Source organism: Rattus norvegicus (assembly GCF_036323735.1).
Source record: "Rattus norvegicus strain BN/NHsdMcwi chromosome Y unlocalized genomic scaffold, GRCr8 chrY_unlocalized_38, whole genome shotgun sequence".
Lineage (NCBI taxonomy): Eukaryota > Metazoa > Chordata > Mammalia > Rodentia > Muridae > Rattus > Rattus norvegicus.
The window spans coordinates 41845-63349 of record NW_026947398.1 but is presented as its reverse complement, the minus strand read 5'-3'; the positions used below and the strand labels follow the sequence as shown (position 1 = coordinate 63349).

The following is a 21505-nucleotide window of genomic DNA, read 5'->3' as shown; positions in this document are numbered from 1 at the left end:
TCTTAGGCTTCCTATGTGTATAGATATTTGGTCATTCTCAGATTTCTGACAGGGTTGGATACTGATTATAGTCTCATTGTTTATCAGGCTGTATAACTCTGACTATACATATTTTATTGGATAGTTATCAGATAGTATACAAGCTAGCCAAGACATAATATAGATTTTAAGCCTTGATGAAGCTGGAATGAAAAACTAAATGTACTTTCTAACTGGTATAGTTTTGGACTGGGTGTTGAGTATATCAAATGCTTTATAAATTGCAGAACGGTAATTATCTTACTCAATTGATATATAAATGACAAGTCTGTTTAACTGGACAAAAAGGGAGAAACGTTGTTTACAGTGAAGTTATCTGTATTTTGATCCTGATCCACTGCTTCAAGGACAGCTGCCTTGTCCTGTACTCAGAACTCAGGTGAATTCCCCAGAACCACTTTCCCATTAAATTTGTGAAGTACAGGTGAGGGGCAGGTACAGGATAGAAGGAGGCCTATCATTGGAGGAAAAGGAAGGATGGGCAGGAAAGAAGTTTGAAGGAAATAGAAGAGACTAGAGGAAAAAGGAGAGACAGGAGGAGAGGTGAGAAGCCATGGCAGGTGAGGTTAGGATTCTGCTCTGGGTATTTACTGGTTGGAATTAATGTTCCTAAGGTATGGATGGTACCAGGTTTTGTATGCTTAAGTAGGGTATTAAATCTTATCAATTGTATCAAAGTTTATTGTGTTGTGTGTTCTTTCATGTGAGGTTTTGAGTGTAAGATCATGTGTGGGACTATGAGACACTGGGCAGCTGAGGAGTGGGGATGTATTCAACCAAGATATTTAGCAGAGACTTGGGAAACTACAGTGCCAGAGATAGCGGAATATAAGACAATTTTTTTATTTTTATATTTTTGCAACAACACATTCACTTCTGTATTTGACATGCTCTTGGTGTGTCCCTTAGGAAAGATCTATATCTGGTACCTGACAGAATGTGCTTCTTAAGATCATCAATCTTATCTAGTTTTGGTGGCTGATTATGTCTAGCTACAGGAGGCAGACTCTAGTGGTTCTATCTCTTTGCTGCTTGGTATTTCAACTACCATCATCCAATTAGGTTTATCAGAACCTCTTGCATACCTGGCACCTGTGACTTTTCTGGGGATACCCAAGTTCACCCCCAACCACTTATGTTTATTGTCATTTATTCCACTTTTCCTACAGCTATGAGATTAGATGGAATTTAACATGGACTCTGAGCAGGTATATCAAGAATGTAGAATACACAAATGGCAATGCCAAATAGACTCGCTCCTGTTCTTATGATACTAATAAAGTTGAGGTTTCATTGGAATTCAAATTCTTCCCTCCCTGGCAATCCCCCTGTATCTTATCTTTGGCCTGAAGAAAGAATCATCTTAAAACATCCAAATCCTGAAATCTCACCCTTGGAACAAGGGAAGGTAGATTTTACAGAAATTATATCTAATGGGACTACATAGTCCACGCTGTCCTTTGATTTACTCAGGCAGTTATTTTTTTGCATAAAATAAAAATTTGGGAGTTTATCATTTTAAGTAGGTACACAATATTTACACTGTTAAATTCACTTCATAGTTTGGCCATGTTTGTTTCCAAAATCATTGCCAAAACCTGGAATTTGAAAACAGTATATTTGAGTACACATTCAGGAAAATCTATAAAGTCCCCTTTCAAGGAATGAACAATTAGAAAATGAAATAAAAAATTCACTCAATTAAACATCTGTAGAGAAAAAATAGCCTGTGGGAAACAGGGAAAACCTAGGAAATTGAACTGTTTGTCACAGGAATGGACCTGGGAATAGAATTATTATCCAGAAGAATCTCCTACATCCCATGTTTCTAGATCTTTTCTACTCAATACAAGCCCGTAACTGACTTTCTCCATGTAGATCCTGTAACCACTGATGAAGCAAGAGAAGTTTCCAGCTGTAGAGAGGTGTAGTACATAAATGTTACCACTGTGTCACAGTAGACATTCCTGGAAAAGGCAAACTCGAACCTGGTGAATGTAAAGAAAGCTGTTTAGCAGGTAGGTCATGGCAGTTCTAAGTGACATCATCATTTGGCCCTCCCTGAAAAATATCTTGTACCCTGGAGAGCCCTAGCTTTTTTGATGTCACAAAAAAAATGCATAACATATATTCCCGCAGTACCTCTAGGGATTACTAAATGGCCTCTATTTCAGTGCAAACAGCCATTTGGGAAAGAGAACAAAGACGATGTACAGAACAAAATGAGTAGAAGAATGTTGGCCTTCTGTTTCAGTTTTAAAAAATGAAGAAATATGTGGAAATATTTGGGAAATACATGGGAAAGCGCAGTGAGTGCTGAGCAGGGTTTGTGAGGGTTCACTGAACACACAACCTTGATTTGAGCCTTTCACATATGGGATTGAGGAAGTGGTAGCCTTTTAGTAGCATCTGGATTTCCTTGTTTGTTATGGTTCCTGGAAGTCAGAGATTTTATTATCATTAATTTCATTATTACAAAAGCCAGGTGTTGGGACGGGTACAGTTTTTTTTTTTTGTTTGTTTTTTTTTTGTTTTTGTTTTTTCTTTCTGAGAGTGCATGGGTTTTATTTTTTCTCCCAGAAGGAAAAAGTACCAAGGAAAGAGGGAAAGACAAGTATTGTATCCTCAGCGAACAGTAAACTCCTCCATGTTTTTGATTCCTACATCGCAGTTTGTGTCTGACACAGATATCTGGGAGAGAGAAATACTTCTAGTTGAGAGTTCATCATCTCAGTCTTTCCACTAGTGTTATGCTGACTACCATTCCCTGACAGTGTCCCTCTAGATTTATGAATCAATATGTCTGATTACCTTGCAGTTTTATTTACTTTTATTTCTTTCATTTTTTTTTAAATTTTAAGCTAATTTTAATACTTTTTGGATATTTCTATATCTATATTTAAATGTTATTTCCATTCCCAGTTTCCTCTCCGTAAGAGACCTAAATGTTTCCTTTCCTTTACACTTAAACCACCCTTACTACCCGTTGAAATTTCCTTGAACTGGGAGTCAAACCTATGGAGAACCAAGGGCCTCTCCTTCCTTTGGTGTCCAACAATGCCATCCTCTGCCACACATGCAGTTGGAGCAATAGTTCTGTCCATGTACAGTCTTTGAATATCTTTATAGTACCAGAAGGTTCTTGTTCATTCGCATTATTCTTCTGATGGGGTTGATAATGTCTTCAGCTCTTGTAATCCTTTCTAAAAATTTAACAACAAGAGGTCCGTTACACTTCTCTGGTTTGCCACTAGCATTCACTTCTGTAATTGACATGCTCTAGCTGTGACTCTCAGGGAAGATATATAACCTGTTACTGGCAGCATGCACTTCTTAGCTTTATTAACCTTAATCGTATCTAGTTTTGGTGTCTGATCTATATATCTATCTATCTATCTATCTATCTATCTCTGTCTCTGTCTCTAGCTCTATCTCTTCTCTATCTCTATATCGATTTATCTATATTATATATATATACATATATATATATATATATATATATATATATATATATATATATATATATATATATATATTTGGTGGCTTATACATCTATGAATTTAGTTGAAATTTTAACATGGATTCTGAGGTCCTAGGTCAAATCCACAAATGACAATATCAATCCTGGTCTTATGTGCCTATTGAAGTTTAGCTTTTACTGGACCTCAAGCCATTCCTCTCCCTTCCCATCATCCTGTATCTTTAGTATGGCTTGAAGAAAGAATCATGGTAAAACATCCAAAAGCTTGAAGTCTCACCCTTGGAACACAGGAAGGTAGATATTACTGAAATGATATCTAATGGGACTACATAACCGCATTGTATAGTCCATGCTGCCCTTTGATTTACTGATATCAGGTAATTTTTGCATAAAATAAAAATTTGGGAGTTTATCATTTGAAGTAGGTACACAATATTTACACTATTACATTCACTTTTTAGCTTGGCCAGCTTTTTTGCAAAAATCATTGCAAAAAACTAGAATTGCAAAACGGAATTTTTGAGGACACATTCAGGAATATCTATAAAGTCCGCTATCAAGGAATGAACAATTAGAAAATGAAATTCAAAATCCACTCAATTAAATATCTGTAGGGAAACAAAGGCCTTTGGGAAACAGATAGAACTTAGGAAATTGAACTGTTTGTCACAGGAATGGAAATGGGAATAAAATTATAATACAGAAGAATCTCCTACGTCCCATGTTCCTAGATATTTTCTACACATGCCATACCCTTTATAGCTTTCTTCATTCAGAGCATGTAACCACTAATAAAGCAAAGAGAACTCTCTAGCTTTAGAGAGATGTTCTACATAAAGTTTTCCACTGTGTCAAAGGACACACCTGGAACATCACCATAGAATCTGGTCGATATAAAGAAAGCTCTTTAGGAGGTAGGCCATGCCAGTTCTCAGTGACATGATCATTAGGCCATCCCTGTATAATCTCTTGTATACTGGAGAGCCCTAGCTTCTCCTGTGATGTCACTAGTGTTTTCCTGACTGCAACTTCCTCTCAGACATTCATTCAGTACCTCTAGATTTTATTAATAGGCCTTTATTTCAGTGTAAACAGCTATTTGGGAGGGAGAACAAATAGAATGTAGATATCAGAAATGGGGAGAAGGAAGTTGGCCTAGGGTTTTAGTTTAAAAAACGAAAAATATATGGTACATGGAAAAGCACAGTGAGTGCTGTGTAGGGGTTGTGAGGGTTCACTGAACACATAGACTTGATCTGAGCCTTCCACATATGGGATTCAGAAGGTGGGACCCTCTCAGTAACATCTGGATTTCCTTGCTTGTTATGGTTCCTGGAAGTCAGAGATTTTTTATCATTAATTTCTTTATTCCAAAAGTCAGGTATTAGGAAGTGTACAGTTGTTTTTCTGATAGCTCATGGCTTTCATTCTTTTTGCCCAGGATAAAAAGGTCCTAAGGAAGGAGGGATGACAAGAATTGTATCCTCAGCTCAATGTAAACTTCACCTTGATTTGGATTCCTATACTGCCCTTTGTTTCTGACACTGATATTTGGGACAGAGATGTGCATCTAGTTAATACATCGTCATCTCAGTCTTTCCACCTGTATTACTCTGATTACCATTCCCTGATACATACCCTTTAGATTTCTGCATCAATATGTATGATTCATTGATAGTTTTCTTTTCTTTTACTTCTATCATTTTTTTAGGAATTTTTAATGCTTTTTTAATTGGATACATCTTTAATTACATTTCAAATGTAATTTCCTTACCCAGTTTCCTGTCCATAAGAGCCCTAACCTGTCCCCTTCCCCTTTTTCTATAAGCCATCTTACTGTCTCTTTACATTCCGTTGAACTGGGAATCAAACCTAGGGAGGATCAAGGGCCTCTTCTTTCATTGGTGCTCACGAAGGCCATCTTCCGCTTCATATGCAGTTGAAGCCATTGGTCTGTCCATGTGCAGTCTTTGAATATTGATTTAGTACCAGAAAGGTTTCATTCATTGGCATTGTCCTTGTGGGGATTAAAGCCCCATTCAGATCTTGTAATCATTTCCCAACATTTACCACAAGAAGTCCATTTTCATTCAGTTCATGAGTTTGTCACTATCATTTACCTCTGTATTTCACATATTCTAGCTGTGTCTCTCAGGAAATGTCTATATCCGGTTCCTGGCAGAATGCACTTCTTAGCTTCATCAATTTTATATCATTTTGGTGGCAGATGTATATATATACTTTTTGTGGCTCCTACATCCAGGTGGTTAGTTGGAATGTTAACATAGAATCTGCCCAACTAGGTCAAGAATGTAGAATTCAGAAATGACAATGTCAAATAGACTCCCTCCTCTATTATGAACATATTGAATTTGAGGTTTGACTGATAACCATGCCGTTTTTCTCCCTGCCTATCCTCCGGTATCTAAGGTTTCTACTTTATTAATTAATCAAAAATTGACATTATTATACTATCTACTTATTCTTAAAACTATAAAAGTTTGATTTATTCAAGTCTTTAAGGTCCTTCAGAACATCAGCTGGAATGTTCTTATATGTTTTCTGGATGGATCATGGTTACTTCGTATGTCTTCTCATAGTATGCTTTATATCTATGCGAATTCAGGGTATTTTGTTATATATTTTAAGAGTGTTTCAAGTGGAATACTTCCCTTGTTTCTCTCCCATGGTTTGAAATTGGAAAACAAAAACGATAACGTGTTTTGAGTTTTCACTTTGAATTGTGAATATATTTTCAGCTTTAAGAAACTTAAACTTTTAAAGAACAATTGTCTCTATTCAGGATCACGTCTAGCTAATTCATAGTGGTCTTTGCATCTTTAATATTTTCATCCACAATATTTTATTTTATATATTCAGATTATTGTGAGGGGAATTTGACCCATATTTCCTCAAAGTATGGTTTGGATTGGCATAAAGGAAGGCTAAGGAATTTTGTGTGTTCGTATGATATTCTGCTTTTATGACCGTATTTTTCAGTCTTAAGAGACTGATACATTTTTAGAGTTTTTAAAATGGTGTCATGACATCTGCAAACGAGAACATTTTGATTTCTTAATTTTTCATTTGTATTCCCTGGATCTTCTTCGGTTGTCATATTCCTCCAGCTAAAATTCCAAATACTGTAATACATAGTTGTGAAACCAGTGTATATTCTTGTCTTCTTGTTGCTTGTAGTGGACCTGTTTAAATTTTTCTCTCTTGTATGTCTGGGATTTGAAGAAAGCTTATCTGGTAGAAGATTATTTTTAATGTTGACTTGAATCTGTTCACAAGTATTTTATTGAGAATATGTGTGTATAGGTTTAAATTAGTGTGTAAAATACTCCCTCTTCCTCTCTTTGTGTCAGTGGTCCGTACCTCTTTCTCCCTCTCTCATTACCTTCCCTTTTGCCAGATTGTCCCCCTGTCTCACTCTCTCTCCTTATTTTCTCTATCATTGTTAGATAATACCAGATTCAAAATAGAATTTTAATGTATTAAATCCTTTTGTCTACTTTATGAAATAGTCCTAAAAACTTTAAATGCTATTTAAATGTATATTCATTTCTTTTCAACTGAATACATGTGAATCTATGATATTTGAGGTGGGAGAAATTGAATACCTGATTCTATGTAATTATTTAGTATAGAGCTGTTTTAATTATGTAAAGTGAGCTGATTTAATATTGCTATACCCAATACATCTAGTATATACTCTCACTTCCAACCCCGACCAGCAGGAAAGGAGCAACACCACACGTTCTTCTCAAAGCAGTTTATTCAGGAACCCTTTTGTCTGCAAGCAGGAACAATGCCTCCATCCAGCCCCCGAGGCCACTCCCTTATATCCTCCCTCAACCACCTCACCAGTCTGTGTAACCTCTGTTCATAGGTCCACGTCATATAATGTTATGGTGCGCCTGCGCAGTTCTCACAATGGGGCATGGGCTTAATTTCAGGTGCTATTCGTGAGACGTGGCAGCAGTCCCGGACTCCATCTTGGGATTGCCACTACGCCAGCTCCCCACAGTAAATCACGAATGCTTTAAAAAATATTCTAGATTTGGGACTGTAAATCTAAATAATCTGTGTTTCCTCCATGTTTCCTATATTCTCTATCTTTTTATTAATTCAACCCTTTCATTACCTAACATGGCCAGAGGTTATGACGATCTTGTTAATACTTTCCAAGAGTGACCCCTTCCTTTCATTCATTATATAGTTGTCTACATTTTACTGATTTCAGCCATGATGAGTTGGATATACATGTTATACACCTTCCACAAGGCCAAAAAGCCATTCTGAAACAAGGTGAAAAGAGACTTTAGGTCTAGAAAATTGTGGGAGGGATCAGACATAAAGTGTGTCTTCTGGATACAAGAAGTATTGCCCTCATGTCACATAGCAGCTGTTGTTTCCTGCACAGCTTCAAACCATTCAACAGGGAAGAATGCAGGGAAAAGGCCTGAAAACTGCTATACATATCTGACATACTATGGACAGTTAGTATCTTCAGTTGGAGGATTGAAAATTATTTGTAAGGGTTTATCATAGAGTTATTAAACAGTACTTTAATGTAGAAGATATACACAGGAAGGATTCAAAGAAATAGAGTGATGTGGAAAAAATAAATGGAAAATTATCATCAACATTCATTGGTGGAAATTCTCAAAGAGTAAAATATATAAACTATATTCCTAAGTATAATGTATGTAGAAAATGTTTTATTATATAGGGATATTTCATGAAGCGACCTTATGATTTCAGTTGGTTAAAACAGATCTGCCAATTCTGTGAGTTTAATGAGTGCATTATGTAATTTGATCTTAATGATTTTAAAGTGGCTATTTTCAAAAATAGTAAGCATTATTTCCATGTACATGTTCAAAAAAGTGCTTCTATAAATAATATTAGAAAAACTAAAACACTATATATCAAGAAACTAAATTAAATTAGGCTACATATCTAAACAAAATATTCAAAAGTGAAGAAACTCAAGTGACTAAGAATCGAAAGTGAAATATTTATCATCCTTATACAATACAGAAATGCAAAACAAAATTATTCTGAGAATTTTTTCCTCCCTTTCAGAAATTTTAGTTTTATAACACATGAGTCAACTTATGTTTGCTGTGTTATGGAGAGAGGGGAACATTACTATTCTCCTGGTTGGAATGCAAACTTCTACAGCACCTTTTGAAATCAGTATGATGTTTCTTCAGGAATCCGGAAATGGATGCGCCTAAAGATATAACTCGAGGAAAATATATCCAAATTTTGATTCATCCTAGTGTAGAGACCCTTGAATAATTAGAAATATTCAAGTTGTTCCTTTACAAATGAATGCATAAAGAAAATGTGGGTCTTTTACAGATTGAAAAAGGAAAGCATGTAATTTTCAGGACAATGAATGGATCTTGTGAAAGTCATCATAGATGAGATAATCCAGATCAAAAAAGAAAAATGGGAGACATTTTCACTTTAATCTGAATGTTAATTCTCCACACTATTTCGGTTTGATTAGTTTAGTGTAAATTCAAGGGATGCGGTCCAGACTGTCCTCACTTTGGGACGTACAAATGAACGTATGGATTGCAGAGGAACACTGTCAAGAACAGGAATGTCAAACGTGAAGAAAGAGGGAAGAGGATGACAATGGAGGGAATATAGAGATGTACAGTTAAGTTGGGAAACATTTGAGGCATGGAAAGGAATCCCAATGCAACAGAAATAAAAAATATTTTTTTTGTAGTGGTAACTAAAGATTTATAGCTATAAGGACAGGAGATAAAACATTGATTGGGTGTATCTATGTGATTTTCAATAGTAAGAAACTCACGAAAATTATGGATTTCAACTCTCAACAAACCTATAGTACAGAAAATGAAATATATAGTCCTTAAGGAGACAGATGTGAATATCTCTGTTGTAAACATAAATGTGTTATATTGTACACATTATATGTATAAAATAATATATTTATTTGTTTACATTTCAAATGTCATTTCCCAAACTGGTTTTTCTTTCTTAAATTCCCTAAGCTATTCCGATCCTCATTTTTCTAATATGGTGCTCCCCATTTCGACTTTTGCCCTCTAACATCCCCCTTCTCTTTGATATGACATCTCCACAGGACCAATTGCTTCCCTTCCCAGATATGGCAGTTGAGGCAGTTGTCTTCCCCATATGCTCTGGTATCTATGTAGCAGAAGTCTTGGACTGGCCAAAGCATATACTAGAAGGTGGAAAATTTCCTGAACCTCTGAAGGGTAAGCTTAATTGATACTGTTGTTCTTCATATTGGGTTCCAAATCCCTCCAGATCCTTAAGTCATTCCCCTATCTCTTCCTTTGTGGCTGTCAGGTGCTGTCAAATGCTTAGGTGTTTCTGCATCTGTCACGGTCAGGTGATGGCAGAGCCCCACGGAGGACAGACGTATTAGGCTCTTATCTGCGAGCACATTTTGACCTCAGGAATAGTCTGAGGATTTGGAGTCTCTGGATGAAATTGTTCTTCTGGTCGATTGGTCTCTGGATTGCCTTTCCTTCAGTCTCTGCTCCATTTTTGTATTTACATTTTTTAGATTGGAGATTTATAGGTAAAAAAAATGTGAGCTGTGTGGGCAGCACCACCCCTTCACTGGGGGGCATGTCTAGCTACAGGAGGAAGTCTCTAGTTGTTCTATCTATTTTCCTGCTCGGTATTTAAACTACCACCATCACAGTAAGTTTCTGGGATACACTTGCATCTCTGGCATCTGGGATTTTCCTGGGGATACCCAAGTTCACCACCCACCACTGACGCTTATTGTTATTTACTCCACGTTTCCTCTGAATTTCTCTCCTGTCTCTTTTAATTGGTGCAAATCCCACCACTTTATCCATCATTTTCCACATCTAGCTAGATTCTTCCACTCCACTGCATTCCATGACTATTTTGTTCTCCCTTCTAAGTGGGTTCCAAGTATCCGCCATTTGGCCTTCTCACATGTTACCCTTCATGTTATAAAAGATTTGTATAGTGGGTATTCTGTTAGCAGGGCTAACATCTACTAGTCACTAAGTCCATCCCATGTTATGTCCTTTTCGATTTCTGTTACTTCACTATTTTCATGTTCCATCATTTGTCTACAGAGTTCTTGGTGTCCTCATATTTAATACCTAAGTAATGTTCCATTGTTTACATATAGCACACTTTCTGTATTTATTCCTGAGTGGAGATGAGGTATATCATGGTTCTTTCCAGCATTCGACTGTTATAAGTAAGACTGCTGTGAATATCTTCAACCACATGTCCACGTTATGTATGGATCAAGTTTGAGTATATGTGTTGAAGTGAGTGGTAAAGCTGGTTTTCAAGTAAAGCTGTTTGCAATTTTCTCTGGACCTCCACACTGATGATATCCAAAGTGGCTATCAGCTACTAATCCCGCAAGCAGTGGAGGAGTATTCCACTTTCCCTACATCCTAGCCCACTCTGCTACTGCATTAGTTTTTTTTTTTTGTCTTAGCCAATCTGATTGTTTTAAGGAAGACTCTTATGTTCATTTTGATTTGCCTTTATGTGAACTAAGGATGTTAAACATTTCTCGATATGTTTTTCACCTATTGAGATACCTCAGTTGAGAATTCTTGGTTAGCTCTCTAATCCAGTTTAAAAGTTGGGTTCTTTGTTGTGTGGGAGTTTACCTTTCTGAGTTCTTATATTTTTAATTTTGGCACTCTCTCAAATGTAGGGTTCGTAAAACTCTTTTCCAAATGTGTAGGTTGTTGTTTTCCTATTGGTAGTGTACTTGGCTTTAAAGAAAGTTTTCAGAATGATGGGATTTTGTAATTGACTGGTGATCTTAGAGCCTTTGGTGTACTGTTCTGAAAATTGTCTCCAGTGCAAATGTGTTCTAGGCACTTTCTGACACTGCCCCTTCTATTGGCTTCTGCATATGTGATTGTGTGTGGATTTCCTTGATGTGATTTGACTTGAACTTTGAAGAAGGAGATAGAAATTGTTCAATTGGCACACAGCTATATACAGAACAACAGTTAGGGTAACATCATATCTTAGAACGATTTGGTTTATGTATAACCTACTTAGTCATAAAGGAAATGCAAATCAAAACAACCCTGTGATTCTATCTCACATCAGTCAGAATGGCTAAGATCAAAGACTCAGGTGACAGCAGAGGCTGGAAAGGATGTGGAGAAAGAGGAACACTCCTCCATTGTTGTTGGGATTGCAAACTGGTACAACCTCCCTGAAAATCAGACCTGAATTTCCTCAAAAATTGGTCATTGCACTTGCTGAAGACCCAACTATACCTCCCCTGGGCATATACCCAAAAGATGCTCCAACATACAACAAAGACAAATGGTAAACTATGTTCATAGCAGCCTTATTCATAATATCCAGAAGCTGGAATTAACCCAGATGTGCTACACGAGAAGAATGGATACAGATAATGGCCTATATTTACACAATGGACTAGTACTCATTTATCAAAAATAATGAGTTCATGAAATTCATAGGCAAATGGATGCACCTAGAAAATATCATCCAGAGGGTGGTTACTCAATTACAGAAAAACAAAGTATGCACTCATTTTTAATTGGATATCAGTGCAAATGCTCAAGTTAACTATTATACAATGCACAGACCACATGAAACTCAAGAAGGAGGACCAAAATGCAGATGATTTACTCCTTCCTTGAAAGAGTAAATAAAATATCCATAAGAGGGGTAGGGAGATATTGTTCTTTGGAGACTGAAGGAATGACCATTCAGAGTCTGCTGGACATGTGACACACACACACACACACACACACACACACACACACACACACACACACATATGCACCAAAACTATTTTGGATAAAATAAGGCCTTCAGAGTTTATCATTTGAAGGAGGTACACAATATTTACACAGGGAACTAGGAGAATTTAGCTGAAGGACTTTTTTGTTTTCTGGCTGTACTGAGAGCTGAAAACCAGTTGGTAAGAGTGCCTACACACTTGAAGGCAGAGATAAGACCATCTTTTCTGCTCCAAGTTACCTGTTGTTTGGACTCAAGGACACAATGAGAAGAATGAGTGTTAGAATAAGAAGTATAAAACAGAGTGAAGAATCCCAACTTATAGGGCCAGTAAATATCTTCAAAAAAATTTGAAGAAATCTTCCCCAACCTAAAGACAGAGATGCCGAAAAACATGCCAGAAGCCAAAAGAGCTCTAAGTAGATCTTACCAGAAAAGAAATTCCTCACATCGCATGATAGTCAAAACACTAAATGCACAAAATAAAGAAAGAAGTTTAAAGGCAATAAGGGAAAAAGGTCAAGTTACATATAAAGTCAGACCTATGAGAATTACACAATGTTTCTCACCAGATACTATGAAAGTCAGAAGATCCTGCAATGATATACTCTAGACCATAAAAGAACACAAAAGCCATCCCAGTCTACTATTGCCAGGAAAATTCTCAATTAACACATATGGAATAACGAAGATATTCCATGACAGAACGAAATTTATACAGTATCTTTCTACAAATCCAGCCCTACGAAAGATAATAGGTAGAAAACTCTAACACAAGGAGGGAGACTACACACTATAAAAAGCAACAAACTAATCTTGCTATGAAGCCAAAAGAAAAGAGACACACAAACATGATTCTACCTCTAACAACAAAAATGACAGAAGCAACAATCACTATTCCTTAATATATTTTAACAACAATGGAGTGAATTCCCCAATAAAAAGACGTAGACTAAATGAATGGATACATAAAGAGTACCCAGCATTTTGTTGCATGTAAAAAGCACAACTTAGAGACAAAGAAAGACACTACCTGAGAGTATTAGGCTAGAAAACAAATTTTGAAGCAAATGGTCTGATAGACGGAAGCTGGATTTGCCATTCTACTATGGAATATAATCGATTATCAACCAAAAGTTTTCCAAACAGGTGAGGAAGGAAATTTCATATTTATCAAAAGATTATCACAGCAATAGGAACTCTCACTCCTAAATATTTTTGCTCCAAATACATGGGCAACTGCATTCCTAAAGGATACCTTACTAAAGCTCAAAGCACCCAATGTTCCTCACATAATAAGAGTGGGAGATTTCAACACCACGTTCTCTTCAATGGACAGATCATGGAAATAGAAATTAAACAAAGATCTAGACAAACTAAAAGAAGTTGTGAACAAAATGGACATTACAGATATTTATAGAATATTTCATCCTAAAACAAAATAATATGCCTTCTTCCCAGCATCTCATAGTATTTTTTCCGAAACTAATCATATAACAAGTCACAAAACAGGCCTCAACAGATCTAAGAAAACTGAAATATGTCCATTTATCCAATCAAACCGTGACAAACAAAGGCTGATCTTCAATATCCACAAAACATCAGCGAGCCCACACATACCTGTAAGTTGAACAGTGCTCCACTCAAAGATAACTTGTCAAGCAAGAAATAAAGAAAGATTAAAGACTTTTTAGAATTTAATAAAAGTGATGGCACAACATACATATGCTGTACTCAACAATAAAAGAACCTCTGGGAGAATCACCATTCCTTACCTCAAGCAGTATTACAGGGCAATAGTGATTAAAAAAAATCAATCACAAAAAAAAGTTGTATTTGTACAGATCTAGGAATGTTGATAAGTGGAATAGAATTGAAGACCCCAAGACAAACACACACATCAATGGTCACTTGATATTTGACAAAGAGGCCAAAACCATCCAATGAAAAAAAAATTAGGATTTTCAACAAGTGGAGGGCAGCATGTAGAAGTATGCAAATCGATTCATTTTTATTGGTCTAATCAAACCTTAAGTCTGAGTGGATCAAAAACCTCTACATCAAACCCAATAAACTGAAACTATAAGTAGAGAAGAATCTTGATCACATGGGCACTGGGAAAAATTTCCTGAACTAAACACCACTGGTTTGTACTGTAAGATCAAGAATCAGAAATGAGACTTCATAAAACTGCAAAGATTCTGTAAGTCAAAGGACACTGTTATTAGGAGAAAACAGCAAACAAATGATTGGGAAAAGATCTTTATCAATCCTACACCTGATACAGATCTAATATCCAAAATATACAAATAACTCAAGAAGTTAGACACCAGAGAGCCAAATAATCCTATGAAAAATGGGGTGCAGAGCTAAACAGAGAATTCTCAACTAAGGAATAACAAATAGCTGAGAAGTGTGTCAAGAAATGTTCAACATCCTTAGTCATCAAGGAAATAAAAATAAAAATAGTCCCGAGGTTCCACCTCACGGCAGTCAGAATGGCTAAGATCAAAAACTCAGGTGAAAACAGATGTTGGTGAGGTTATGGAGAAAGAGGAACACTGCTCCATTATTGGAGGGATTGCAAACCTGTATGATAACTCTGGAAATCATTCTGAAGTTTCCTGAGAAAATTGGATAATGCCCTAACTGAGGACCCAGCTGTACCTGTACTCTGCATACACACAAAAGATGGTGCAACATACAACAAAGACACATGCTCCACTATGCTCACAGCAGTATTATTTATAATAGCCAGGAACTGGAAAGAATCAAGATGCTCTTCAACTGATGAATGGATACATAAAATGTGATACATCTGTACAATGTTCTACTACTCCACATTAAAATCAATGAATTCATGAAACTCATAAGAAAATGGATTGACCTAGAAAGCGTCACCCTTAGTGAGGTAACCCAATCACAGAAAAGGACACATAGTATGCACTCTCTCATAAGTGCATTTTAGCCCAAAAGTTCGAATTCGGCAAGATATAATCCACAGACCACATGATGTTCAAGAAGAATGATCAAATTATGCAAGCTTCACTCCTTCTTAAACGGCGGAACAAAAAACATTCACGGGAGTTTATGTGGAGGCAAAGGTAGAAGTAGAGACTGAAGGAATTCATGCCCCACCTGTGGGTCATATACATATATACAGTCACCAAAAGTATATAAGATTATTGACGCTAAGAAGTGCATGCTGACTGGAACTGGATATAGATGTCCCTGAGAGACACAGCGAGAGCAGGTCAAATTCATAGTTGAATGCTAGCAGCAAAACATTAATCTGAAAATGGAACACCAGTTGCAGGAATTAGAGAAGCGGTTGAAAGACCTGAAGGGGCTTGCAACCTCATAGGACAACAATGCCCAACAACGAAAGGCCCCAGGGAGTAAAGCATCACCCAAAGTATATACATGGATTGACTCATGGCTGTAGATGTATATGTAGCACAAGATGGCCTTTTTGGGCAACAAGGGGAGGAAAAGCTCTTAATCCTTCCAAATGTGGACTCTTAATATAAGGAAGGTGAGAAAGATTAGACGGGTGGATGATGTGGATGGGAACACCATTATCGAAGAAGGAGTGAGAGCAGATAGATGACGTATGAACAGGAAACCAGGAAATGGTATATTTGAAACTTAAATTAAAAAATCATATAAATGAAAAGAGGATCCTCAGATTCCTTTGAATAGGTGGAGGAATATCTAATTTCCCTGTGTGCAGAAGAGGAATTTTTGCTGTCCCTCCAGGAAAAGGTGATAGATTTTTGATGTTTTAAAGTATAAGGGTGAAATAGGATCTCCCCTGGACTGTATGGAATGTGAATAGCTTCTCTTCCTCTTATGTCTGGAGTACTATTGAGCAGAAGTTGAAGGTTGATTGATACCTTGGAAATTATAGAACATTCCAGCCACACACTACTTCAGCAACTCCAAACTGAAAATCACAGTAAAGAATACACACCTGAATATCCATGGTAGGCAGTCAACAGTCTTAGAAGTCTTGTACGAGGCTCTAATGCAGTAGTCTTAGGTTCAGTATCTTATTCAAATATATGTCCATCTACACATTCCTCTGCATGTGAAAGGACACCTCTGTGTAAGGGAACACAATGAAGATAGTAGTCTGATTTGTGCTGGCTTTTAGACTCTTGTTTGAGAACTCTGTCCAGATTTCTCTGAGATCTCTTCGTCAGAACAGTGTTTCTCAGGACAATAAACTTATAAATTTTAGAGAGGAAATGGATTTGGCATATGGGGAATGTGTCGTAATTCCTTGGCCTTCTGGAGTCCTCTTAATTGTATAAGTCTAAATCTTACTCAGTAAGATGGTGGAGGTAGGGAACTTGCACAGAAGTAGGACTGTTGTGTCAGTCATCAAAAAGGTAATATACCAGACTTCATGGGAAAAAGTTGTTATTGCACCGTGGACATCACCGGGATTTCTGAGAAAATGTGCAAAGGAGATATTGTATACCGGTTTGTTAGAAGTTTAAAATCTCTGGCTACTTCTAAAATTATAAGAAAAAACATTTTATTCCGGCGAAAATGTTAGTACCTCGTGGAGCAGAGGAAGATCCAGTATTGCTTGATCAGCTTCCTATTCTTTATCAGTATTTAGAATGTCCATATATTTTCATGGCATTTGAACGTCCAGGTAGCAATTCTTCCATCAGTCCTATAGGTTGCATTTCATTCCAGCAGTTGTCTTTGGGCTTTGAAGACTTTTGTCAGACAAGAAAAGATCAACACCCCTTCCTTCCATGGAGGAATGTCTCAGAATACATGTAGCAGAAATAAGTTTGTATGTAATCCTAAACAGTTGGGATATAGCAGGCTCACAAAATCAAGAGAAGAAGTGCTAATGATGGCCACAAGAGAGTGCAGGCATGAGTACGCCTTGGGCAAAAGAAGATATTTCAGGCCAATGTGGGCCTTTGGTGAAAGTGCTCTTGTCCACTATACAGAGAAAAAAGGTGAAATACTTGTGAGTAGATGTGGAGTGTTGATGCTCCCATAGGGAAAGGAGAGACACTGAAGTTCTTCTATGAAACGGTGACATTACAGACCCCATGGACAGAAGATGTGAATTTGAGAACAACTGGAGCAAAAGGTATCATTCTGATGTCCCTCCTAGAGGAAGTTTTGAATGTGAGACACAGTTAAGTGTTAATTTTGTGACATTTTTTCATCAAAAGTAGCATGGTTCAGAATCATTCTTTGTCAAATAGGTTAGCTGCTGAGGACCTTTTTGAGTGGAAGTGGAGTTTGAGACCTGGGTGCCAGAGATGACTTCAGGAATTGTAAGTCTTATAAGACAGATATCGGACACTCTTATATACAGAATGTACATTTGATATATACTGGACATAAATTGATGATCTAAAGTAATGACGTTTAAGAGTAGAATATTAAAAAAACGTAGAATCTGCTTAAAGTGACAAAACTATTTAAGGATAATGGAGTGTTCAAGCCTACCTTGAGCAGGCAAGCTAGGGCTACTTCACATATCGTATCTTCAGTTACACCATGGGAGGCCTGTCAGGGATCCAAGCATTAGTATTATTCAGCAGTCATGATTTTCAGTCTCTAAATCCTCTTGAAGCTAATCATCGACGACGGTTATAAGCATGAAGGATGGTATATAGGACAAATAATGAAAGTTTCACAATTTACTAACATAGATCATAATTAAGTGAAGTGCCTTTGGTCACATCTGTATTTTCTTAGTGGCCATAATTAGATGGACATGATCTAAAACTCCCTATTAGAGGGTTACATTTGATCTAAACATCCCTATTAGAAGGTTGAGTATGCTCTAAGGACTCTTTAATCTTGGTCCTCTTGGGCAAAAAAAAAAAAAATTCTGAGATCTCAATAGTAAACTATAGTCATTCTTATAACTGATCTTGGACAGATGGGGATGGTGTAAGGTATTATTTGTCAAAGAATAAAAACCTGAAGGCTACCAATCAAAGTGAAGTGCTGGTTTCCCTTCATCTAAAGTGGATGGTGTTGAGATGGCTTGGAAATAGGTGCAGTTTGAGTAACCTGTGTTCATAACTGCAATTATGGGGTCATACTGAACTGTTTTGCTAAACAAGAAAGTGCCTGGCCATTTTTAACCAATTACCAAGATCCAGTCACCTAACTGTGAAGAATGAAAAATTCTAGCTCACCTTTGGTGGTGGGAAAACATATGGTATTGCATAATTTTCTTCCAATTATTCTTTCCAGCTTCCATTAGTCAGCATGCTCTTCTATCAGGGTGATTGTCTGAACTGTGATGCTCCATTGATACACACACACACACACACACACACACACACACACACACACACACACATATGTGTGTGTGTGTATGTGTATCTGTACGTGTACGTATATGCATATGTATATGTATATGTATATATAAGATGTATACATGTATATATATATATCATATATGTATGTATATGTGATGTATATATGTATACCTATGATGTATATATATAATGTATATATACATATATACATATATGTGATGTATATATGTATATATGATGTATATATTTATAAGTGTACATGTGTACACATCCATAAATGAGAGATGGAAAAATTGCATTTCTGAGAACCTTCTGTAGTAAGGTTGCATATATTTTAATTTTAGCTATCTGTACTCTGCCCTCTGATCTACACCAAGAATCTTATGATGTCCCACTGGGAAATTGGAATTATGATTGCCTGGCAATCTTGGTCAAGTTTGGCAATTAAGAAAAATGAAGTTAAATCAGGTATAAGATGTCCTTGTAATTAAGTGATGCTCTTGGGGCATCCAGAGCTAGAAGCTACAACTGAAACTCCTCACAAATATAGATGGAATCAATGAGACTTGCCCATAGGAGCCAAACCTGAGATTTCTCTGTGAGCATCAATCCATACCAATACTCCCTTGGCCAGGAACTGGATGTCTATAGTTTTTGTGGATGAAGATCCCATTTTGTACTACATTGAACTGCATGTTATTGAATCTGATTCTGGCTTCTACAGAGGTATGCCATGAGACCATGGGGCCTCTTTCGTCAGAAGTGAAGTGAATTGAGCCCACTTTCAAATAATCAAAGTTTGGGGGTCTTTCCTTTATATGAGTACTTGAAAGGACATAAGGCAACCAGGGAATGTGTAGAGTAGGCTCAGTTGTAGGAGGGAGGTCTGACATTCTGTTCAATGACTTAGGTAATTGATGGAAAAAGGAAGATCTTGACGCCTTTAAGAAAGAAAACTTTGAGATCTGATTGTGCAAAGGTATGTGTTAGAAAACCCTTGGAGTTGGGGTTGGTAATATGAAACATCCTGTGAAACATGAATGTCATTATTACCTGATTTGGTAAAGGATTTTCCCCAACAATGCCGTTCAATTTCTATACTTCTTTAGTTGGTAGGAATTTTACATCTTGTATTTAATATGGGGAAGTGCAGGTAACATCCCAGGCCTTTTTTAAACAGCCTGCATGACTGTCTCTGGATCTTTTGCTCATTCAGTTTGTCTTAATATGTCCATATATTGGCAGCAACAAAGGGTGCTCTTGATTTCTAGTGATTGGATTGATTCCATCAATCAATGATTCTATATATAGGAACTGGGACCTCAAACCCAAGTGGAAGAACATATTTCTCTACCCACCATGGTAAAAGGTAAAAGCCTTGAATTTCTATTATTTAGAGTATATCCATGTGAGGTAATTCAAATTCGTGAGGGACTGCTTTAGAATACAAGGTATGGCATACTATTTTTTGGAAAAGCATGTCTCATGTCACCTTGTGAATAAAGGAATGTGTGAATTTCCTTTGGTCAAAGGAAGTGTACTCCATCAAGAGGTGAGAAAGATCCAAGGCCACACTGATGGGGAAGGAGTCACATCATCATTCAGGGTGGTTCTCATGGCCTTGTCAAAGAGGAATGAGTCTAGGACGTATATCAGAACAGTAGAGTTCTGAGAAGAGATTCACAGAATGGGAAGTTCTGAGAAGATCTTTAGCAAAAGTGAAGTCCTGAATGTATTGGTTCAGAATGTGGAGGTCCCTAGTCATATTTTGAAGAAAAGAAGTATGCACTTCACCCATGGTCAGCAGGGGAAGGTTATCGGCTACACTGGGTCTTGGAGAAATGTTCTGCCTCTATCTCAGTAACTTCTAAGTATGTTCTCTATATGTATACCCTATATATCTTTTAGTCCAGGCAATGGTCACAACAACAGTATAAGTGGTTCAGGAAGCGGTGATGTTTCTTCATGGATGTGTTCAGCTACACACATATGTGAATAAAATATAGGAATGGTGTATATTTTGATGACCTACTTTAAGGCACATAGTATAAGAGTCAATTTAGCTTTTTGTCTTCTGAACTAGGATTTCGAAGCAGAGAAATATAAGATACCATTGTTTGCATATGTGTTGTATGAATACCTTGAATAAAGAGGTTAGTTTTAAGCAAACTTTCTTAATAGCTGTGTTCTGTGGCATAGGACGAAGGGCAGATCTAGTGATTCTTTAGTTCCACAGGTACTCCAAAATTCCCATAGTACACAGGGAGGAGGTCTGAGACAATTGATGTGCACTGGGAATAATTTTTAGAGCCCTTTCAATAGAATTTGATTTCCCAAGCCCCCATTTGCAGAAGCTGAGGGTCTAAAATCTACTGGGTGGATTGAAGTAGAAAATTGACCCACAATCCTACTGGAAAGACAGGGAATGTTAGATGATCATTCATGTAGGATGCGTGGTATAACACTCCCTTGGTCTGGCAGCTCTTTAAGGAGAAAAGACAACACCACTTGATGGGAATAGGAATATAAAAGGGCCATGTAAGTCTTCAAGCAGGTTTTAAGCCTCTTTACCATAAAGGATCTAGGGCAATGCTGTACTTTGGCGAGTACTGACATGCTCTACAATATAAGAAGAAGGAGTAAGTTAACACTGGGTAAAGTGAACCCCATGTAAGAGAGGAAAACTCTAAAGCACTATTGAAAATGAAGAGAAATTTCTTCAGGCATAGTGTATATAGGTGCCATATACACTTCTGTCAACAGAAAAGGTCCCTGGTACCTTATACCAGGATAAAGTTTCCAGCAGTAATCATAAGTTTCAAATTCTCATTCAGAGTTTTATATATTCATAATTTCTGTT

At 37.0% G+C, this 21505-nt stretch overlaps 1 long non-coding RNA gene across 12 annotated transcripts in view; it reads right to left on the bottom strand.

The window, feature by feature from the left end:
* LOC134484725 (uncharacterized) overlaps positions 1–21505 on the bottom strand; it is a 134826-nt gene that overhangs the window by 88396 nt on the left and 24925 nt on the right. For 3 of the 12 annotated variants that reach the window (XR_010062438.1, XR_010062433.1, XR_010062442.1), the window contains 3 exons: positions 17819–17878; positions 16305–16435; positions 5965–7824 (listed from right to left, as the gene is read on the bottom strand). This is a non-coding gene — a long non-coding RNA (uncharacterized LOC134484725). The other 9 variants (XR_010062443.1, XR_010062435.1, XR_010062436.1 and 6 more) reach the window with 6 other exon arrangements.